Raw genomic sequence first — 8,557 nt, 5'->3', positions numbered from 1 at the left:
GATGGAGGCTTGGGAATTGGTGCCTCTTTGTTGGCAATGGGCTTATGTGTGTTGTAGCCAGCTCTCCCTTGGTAGTGTTTGGCACACTCTCCTGCTGATGTTGTCCATCTGGTGTTGGCCAGAAGGTGATGTTCACCCTCTTCTCATGCCATCATTTTACCCTGCCATCATAGAGCTTCCCCTCGAGTCCATAAGCCAAAGTGGATCTTTTTTCTCACAAGCTGCTCTTGGTGGGTATCTTCTGCCTGCAATGCAAACCTGAGTACAGCAGTTGGTATCCATACACTAGAGTAGTTCCTTCTCTCTGTGGGTTGCCTGAACCTAGTGACTGTCTTCTAGTAATAGAAAAAGTGGTGGGTTCCCTCTTCTAAGATTAGGTTACATAAAAGACTGTGGCTGGCATGTTGCACCCTCTCAAAGTACCCATCTCTGTGGGCAAAGCTAGTTCATGTGGTGAGTCAGGAGGAGAGGAGCTGAGGCAAAGAGTTGAAGGAGACTTGCAACCCTAATCAAAAGTGATGCACTTCAGTCAGCCAACCCACAAGAACTGGATCCTGCCAACATAATGAGTTTGGAAGTAACCACCTTGAGTCATGTCTTTCCTTGAGACTGTAACTTGAGCCACAGGTGCAACTAAGCTACATCCATATTCCCAACTGGGGAATACAAGGAATAATCAGGTAAGTTTTGTGGTGACTTCTTAAGAGAGTATGTAACTATTTATGGTGATCAATCAGTACTCCCCTCCCCTCATAGAGGCAAAATGCATAATTTTGGAAAATGGACTGTCAGCTCTGCAGAAAAGATAGTGGTTTATCACTTCATATTTTGAAGTAGCTCTACTCATTTTATTTTCATGTTAAGGTCAGGGTGGAGTGAGCAGGAAGCCATATAATTTTACCACACACCAAAATGTCTACCCATAATTAGAGGCTGTTAAGGGTTTAAGGATCCTGAGCTAAGGGTTTTTTTTTTAAGTATTTTTATTTATTTTATTTATTTGAGAAAGAGAGAGAGAGAGAGAGAGAGAGAGAGAGAATGAGCCCTCCAGGGCCTTCAGCCATTGTAAACAAACTCCAGACACATATACCACCTTGTTCATCTGGCATAAGTGGGTCCTGGGGAATCAAACCTGGGTCCTTTGGCTTTGCAGGCAAGCACTTTAACCACTAGGCCATCTCTCCATCCCCTGAGCTAAGTGTTTTGTTTCTTTTTTAAAATAATGCTTAAAAGTATTGCATGTAGATTTTTTTCTCTCACATGAATATTTTTAACTTGGGACTCTAGCTGAATGGCTTAAAACTCAATTCAGTTCTGACTCTTCCTAGTGCTGATATCTGATCCCACAAGTTCAAAGCTCATTTCCATGAGACTGCTATCACTTCACACATCAGTTACCAATCACAAGTCCTTAGTCACTTTGCACATTTCTTTTTTTAAAAAAAAATATTTATTTGCAAGCAGAGAGAGATAGAGAGAAGTGAGACAGAGAGAATGGGCACAACAGAATCTCCAGCCACTGCAAACAAACTCCAGATACATGTGCCACTGTGCATCTAGCTTCATGTGGGTACTGGGAATCAAACCTAGTGTTGTTAGGCTTTGCAAGTAAGTGCCTTAACCACTGAGTCATCTCTCCTCAATATCTATCAACCCCATGATGTTTAGGGAGGTCTACTTACAAGGACATGACTGACTAAATCACAGGTCATTGATGATTACTTTAATCTCCAATCCATTTCTCCTTCCTGAAGGCTCCAGAGTGAGCTAATCGTTCCAACTCTCTTGTCATGACTCACTTTTCCAGGTGAGCAGACCTTATCCTAAAACTGAGTACCTCACTCTGAGTCATCTGTCTAGCAAAGCAAAGATGCCTCTCCTCAGGCGAGTCCACAGATCTCAGGAGCTGTGCCAGAAACAAGGGACAATGACCACTGTCTTCCTATAGTTCCAGAGAACCATTTTTCTTTGCCTCATTAAAAAATGCTTTTATTTATATACAAGAGGAGAGAGAGAATGGGTATGCCAGGGCCTTGCTGCTACAAATGAACTCCAATAACATTCACCACTTGGCGTATCTGGCTTTAAATAGGTACTGAGGAATTGAACACTGAATTGTCAAGCTCTGCAAGCAAACGTCTTTAGCCACTGAGCCATCTCCCCAGATTTCATTGCCTTTTTCTTAATATTTTTATTTATTTATCTATTTATTTGAGAAAAACAGGCAAGGAGAGAAAGAATGGGTGTGCTAGGGCCTCTAGCCATTGCAAACGAACTCCAGATGCATGAGCCACCTTGTGCATCTGGCTTTAAGTGGGTACTAAGAAGTCAAACCCAGATCCTTATGCTTTTCAGGCAAGCACCTTAACTGCTGAACCATCTCTCCAGCCTCTGCCTCTTTTAAAAAATATATCTTTAAACTTTATTTATTTATTTATTTGAGAGAGAAAGAAAGAGGTAGATAGAGGGAGAGAGAATGGGCACATCAGGGCCTCCAGCCACTGCAAACAAACTTCAGATGTATGCTCCACTTTGTGCATCTGGTATATGTGGGTCTTGGGGAATCAAACCTGGATCTTTAGGCTTTGTAGGCAAGCACCTTAACCACTGAGCAATCTCTCCAGCCCCTGCCTCTTTTTAAAAGCAGCTTTGTAGCAGTGTATACTAAAAAACATAACTATAACAAATTTAACATTGAAATAGAAAATAATTTCTGTAAGGAAACCATGCTGCATTTATGGAGTATGGCTGTGGTGAACAGAATGACTCTCCAAAGTTGTTCACATCCTAATCCCTAGAACATAAAAATATGTTACATGGCAACAGAGAATTCAAGTTGAGAATGGAATTGAATTTGCTGATCAACCAATCTTAAAAGTAGGAGATTATCCTGGATTACTTTAGTGAGTCCAATGTAATCACAAATCTTTAAGTGGAGAACAGAAAGATGAAGGGACAGAGACAGAGAAATAACATCACGAAAAAGAACTGGCCAACCCCTGCTAGCTTTGAAGACAGATCTCCTGAGTCCAGAATTATTTTTTTTCCTTTGTTTTAGTTATTAGACTTTTCTCATTAAACTGGTCAAAGGCAAAACAATTTTAGAGTAATGGCTATGTAGGCAGGCTGATAATTCAAAGTAATTCTGACCTTGTAGTATTGACTGACCACTACCTAGATGGGCAAATAGCCATGCACACAGCAAGTATGCAGAGGACTGAGTGAGCAAGGTAGGTGATAATAATCCCCTGGCTTCTTTTCTCTCAGAGGCTCAACTCAGGCCACAAATTTGCAGCCCCTTCACCCAGCAAAACAAAAGCCCCACTTAGAAAGCAAACTACACAGGGAAACACATCTTAGAAGAAGTTGTCGCAATGATTTGCTGCTCCCTAAGAAGGCCTTCTTGGGGGTCTCATATCCTACACATACTCCCTTATAGAAGCACTATGACCTTCCTTCCTTCCCCTTTCTTCCTCCACTCTGTCCACCCTGGCCTCCTTACTGTTCTTCAGACCTGCAAGCTCTGTCATGCAGTGTTTCTGTTTCTGCTTTCTGCTATATTTCCCTGTTATTCCCTCACTTTTCTCAGATTTATGCTCAAAGTGCCATTAACAGAAATACCTTCCTCTCCACATTGTGCAAAATGCTCTTCATCCATCACTCTGTTCCCTCAATCTACTCCACTATTCCTCACAGCCTCTGTCACTACCTGAAATCTTGTATACTTATTTCTTGTTGCCTGTGCCCCCTCCCACTAGCACATTACCCTCCATAACAGCAGCAGCTGACTTTTCATCTACTAATCATCCCAGCATCCTGCACAATAGCAGGCATTCAGAAAGCTCCAGGTAAATATTTAATGAATAAATGAGTGGATGATTTCCAACCCTAGCCATCTCCCCGGAAGAAATTTTTCATCATAGACTTTCCCCCATTTGTCACATTTGCCGTCATGTACATGTAATCCAGTGCTGTGTGAAAGCCCTCTGGCATCTGCAAAGCTCCTGGCTGGGCCTCTACTATATAGGATGTTTAGTCTACACAAATTTGACATGTGTGCATTTGCCAAAGTCAATAACATCTGGTCCCTTCACCTAGCTCTTCGTTCTAATTGTAAACTATTCCTCTCATAAATGATAGGTTTCCATGCTGAAGTTTGCAAATTTAGCTTAGCTCCTGACTTTGCTCACAGGATGAGTACAAGTCCAGCATATAAAACTTCAAAGCAGCTATGCTCTTGTTCTGCTCCAGACTCAAAACTTGCCCCTTCACTTTCTAACTCCCAAGGTGCTTTCTAGGCTCCTGACTCTGAGATCACAGCTTGAGGCATCTTTCTCCAGACAACATTATTCCTGTTAGTCCCTCAACCCAGCACCAATTACAATAGAGTCTCTTCCCAATCATTGTATACCCTGGGCATTTGTTACCAATTTAATGCTATTTGATTCATGAAAACATGCCTGAAGAGTAATAATGGAATTCCATTGTCCTTATCTTTTGGCAGAGATGTCCCCTGATCCCAGATAATACAGAATGTCCTAGTCCATTCTCAGATTCCACATCGGCAAACAGGTCAAGAATGTATGAGTCTGATGACAGGGATGCAGGGCGTGGTGGCACACGCTTTTACTCCCAGCACTCGGGAGGCAGAGGTGGGAGGATCACCAGGAGTTCTAGGCCACTCTGAGACTACATAGTGAATTCCAGGTCAGACTGAGCTAGAGTGAGACCCTACCTCAAAAAACAAAAACAAACAAACAAAAAAGAATGTATGAGTCTGACCAGCAAATATATAAGACAACATCATTAATGAAAGGGAAGGAAAATCCTATATACTCTTCCATTTTATGTCAGAGACATTATACATGATCATCTGGTATGTTTTGGTTTCATTGCCATTCAATTCCAGAAATTTTACAAATTCTCTTTTTAATTTTATTCATTTTATTTTATTTCTGGGGGGGGAGGAGGCAAATGAAAAAGAGAGATAATGGGCACACCAGGGCATTCACCTACTGTAAACAGACTCCAGATTCATGTGTCACCTTGTGCATCTGGTTTATGTAGGTCCCTCAGCTTTATAGGCAAACATCTTAACCGCTAAACCATCTCTAGAACCAATTAATTTTTTTATTTCTTCCACAATTCATTCATTGTTTAAAAGTGTGTTGTTCAATCTCCAAGAGCTGGTGAAATTTCTGATGTGTCTATTGTTAATTTCTAGCTTTAAAGCATTGTAATCTGATATGTTGCAAGAAGTTATGTCAATTTGTCTGAGTTTATGGAGGCATGCTTTATGCTGTAATATATGATCTATTTTGGAGCTGGTTCCATGGGCTGCTAAGAATAATGTGTATTCTACAGAATTGGGATGGAATGTTCTATAGATGTCTGTTAGGTCTAGTTGATCTATGGTGTTGTTGAGCTCTCTTACTTTTGTGTTGATTTTTCTGTATGGGTGATCTATCTATTGCTGATAGTGGAGTATTGAAGTCTTTGACTGTGATGGTGTTGGTATTTATTTCTTTTGTTGTCAAGTAAGTTTTGTTTTATAAACTGTGGTGCACCTGTGTTTGGTGCATATATAGTTATGATTGTGATGTCCTCATCTTGGATCATTCCCTTGATGAGTAAGAAGTGGCCTTCTTTGTCCTTTTTGATTACTTTTGGCTTGAAGTCTATTTTATTTTATATTAACATAGCAACACCTGTTTGCTTCTTATTTCCATTTGCTTTATCCATTTGAATATCCATTTGAATATCATTTTTCCATCCTTTCACCCTGAGGAAGGAGGTATCTATCTGTCTTTAGTGGTGAGATGGGTTTCTTGAAAACAGCAAGTGACAGGAGGGACCCTTGGAGGCAGAATGTGTGGCAAGGTAATCAACCTTGTTTTACTTATGAGAAACCAAGGGGCTTCAGGAGGAAGTGGACTAGTCCAAGGTCATGGTGAAGCTAGAACCAAGATCTCAGAGGAGCCTCACATGGCAGATGCATAAATTGCCTGAGGGGGAAGTGCAAAGCCCCTTGTATCTGACTCATAATTGGGTTTTGTTAGGAATTAATCACTATTGCTCCTAGCACACACGCCCCCCCCCCACCCCGCCCGGTGGTTCCTTTATGCACAGGTGTTTTAATTGTCCCCAGCTAGAGTGAGCTATACTGGAGAGACTGAAGATTCACCAACAGAAGGACTTTACTGTTTAAATTTAATGAGGCTGGTTTATCTTGCTGATCTTGCAGTGACTTTATAAGTGAAGGTTCTGTTACTATCCACGTTTTATCAAACAGTAAACTAGATAGGTGACTCGTCCAAAGTCAAGAAACAATCTTGTTTCCCCACTGCTGCCTTTACCTAACAGCTCAGAAGAATTCAGGACTATTCAGATCTATGGCAAGATCTCCCTTCACTAACTGGCTCCTGGTCCCTTAGCTGCCACCCCCATCCCTTCCAGGCCTCTTTCCTGTATTGCAACTGGAAAGGTTGAACTTCATTCAGATATTCAAGAGGCAAATTCTCTCAGCCAGAAAAGAGGAATGTTGAATTGGAGAATGTAAAGGATTAAATTATATTTGTGGCCAAAGAAGACCATGAAACTCTCAGCAGTGCCGAGCTAGTAGCTGACGACCCCAGTGATCCATACCAGGAGTACGGATTGATACTGCTAAGTGGAGACATTTACTGCAACTGCCCCTGCCTTGGGGGAATGGCTAGCTGCCCCTGTGGGGAACAGTTCAAGTCAGCCTTTTCCAGCTTCCACTATGGCCCAGAGGAAATCAAGGGATCAGACTTTGTAGACCAGTTCCGAGCCATGCAAGAGTGCATACAGAAATAGCCGGACTTCTATCCCCAAGACATGAGGATGAGGAAGAGAAGCTAGCAAAGCATGCGGACGTAGCAGCTCCTGCTGAGCCCCCTGCCATCAAAGAGGAGGGGCCGTGCTCAGGAAGGCCACAGGCTCTGGGCTCCCATCCTTCCACTTCAGAGCAACATGGACCTTTGGCACAGTGCTTTTTAGTCACCCTCCATGAACGTGTCCCTCTGTTGTTTGGTGCACTATAATGTACAAAATAAGTTATTTTGATGATCAGAGGTCTTGGCTGTTGGCCATATATACTGAAAAAAAAGGTGTGTGTATACATGCTCCTACATAAACCTGTCAGTGAATGTAAAAAAAAATCTGATTAATGTTTTATGTCTTCAAAGAAGATAAAAGCTTTAATACATGTTTACTTACCTCATTCCTGCCGTGTTATTTCCTCTTCTACTCTTCTACTTTGTTATTTCCTAGGATTCCTTTCAGAAAGTTGAACATAGTGCATAGGAGGCTGAGGCAGCAGGATAATGAGTTCAAGGTCATCCTAGGCTACATAGCAAGACCTTGTTACAAAAAAAAATCTGAATCTAAAGTGATAAATTTTCTTTTTTGTTGTTGAAACAGTCTCATAGATCCTACGCTGGCCTCAAATTTACTATGCTCATGAGAATGATCTTGAACTTCTCATCTTCCTTCCTGCTTCCTGAGTGCTAGGGTTATAGGGTGACATACCCAGTTCCTGTGGTGCTGGGGATTGAACTCAGGGTTTTATGCATGCTAGATGAGTACTCTACCACCGGAGCTACAACCAAGGTCCCATCTTAAACTCTTATTTCAGTTTTATGGTTGTTTGTTTTGGTTTTTCAACCTGGCTCTGTTTGTTTTTTTTTTTTTTTTTCTTTTTAATATTATTGTTGGTGGTGGTGGTGGTGGTGGTTTTTCAAGGTAGGGTCTCACTTTAGCTCATGCTGACCTGGAATTCTCTATGTAGTCTCAGGGTGGCCTCGAACTCACAGCGATCCTCCTACCTCTGCCTCCTGAGTGCTGGGATTAAAGGTGTGTGCCACCATGCCCAGCTATTATTTTATATTATTTTATAGTTTTTATAGTACTTTTCCATATTTATTTTACTCATTATCATTTTAATTATTGGCATTGCTATTATCATTATTATCTTTTGGCTGAACTCAGAACCCCAGGTAAGCTAAACAAGTGCTCTCCTGCTTGGCTGTATTCTCCAGCCCTGTCCTATTTTAACGATTCTTTTCAATAACATCACTCTGTACAAACACAATTTAATTACTTGGATTTAACTATAATTCTTACTCATTTTATTGTTTGTAGCTGTTTATTGTAGATATAGTTCCTTACTGTTTTCCCTGAACTATTTCTGCTGACTCACATTTACTTGATTAGAATAACTTGTTCTAAGCATATTATCTTAAACAGGGGTGCAATACTGGGGATGAAAAGGTTTAAGCTGGGGTAGGGAAGAGGGTGGTCAAATTCACTTAAAATTTTCTTTTTATTTGTAAGGAGAGCATGAGAGAATGGGTGTGTCAGGGCCTCTCACCCTTGCAAAATGAACTCGAGATAAAGGCACCACTTTGTGCATCTGGCTTTACCTGGGTAGGGGGGAATCAAACCCTGGCTGTCAGACTTTACAAGTACCTTTAACTGCTGAGTCATCTTTTCAGGCCCAAGTACATTTTTAAAACGAAGATATAAGTTTTTACAT

The sequence above is a fragment of the Jaculus jaculus genome, chromosome 11, assembly GCF_020740685.1.
Source record: "Jaculus jaculus isolate mJacJac1 chromosome 11, mJacJac1.mat.Y.cur, whole genome shotgun sequence".
NCBI lineage: Eukaryota > Metazoa > Chordata > Mammalia > Rodentia > Dipodidae > Jaculus > Jaculus jaculus.
Note: the sequence above shows the minus strand (reverse complement) of the source record.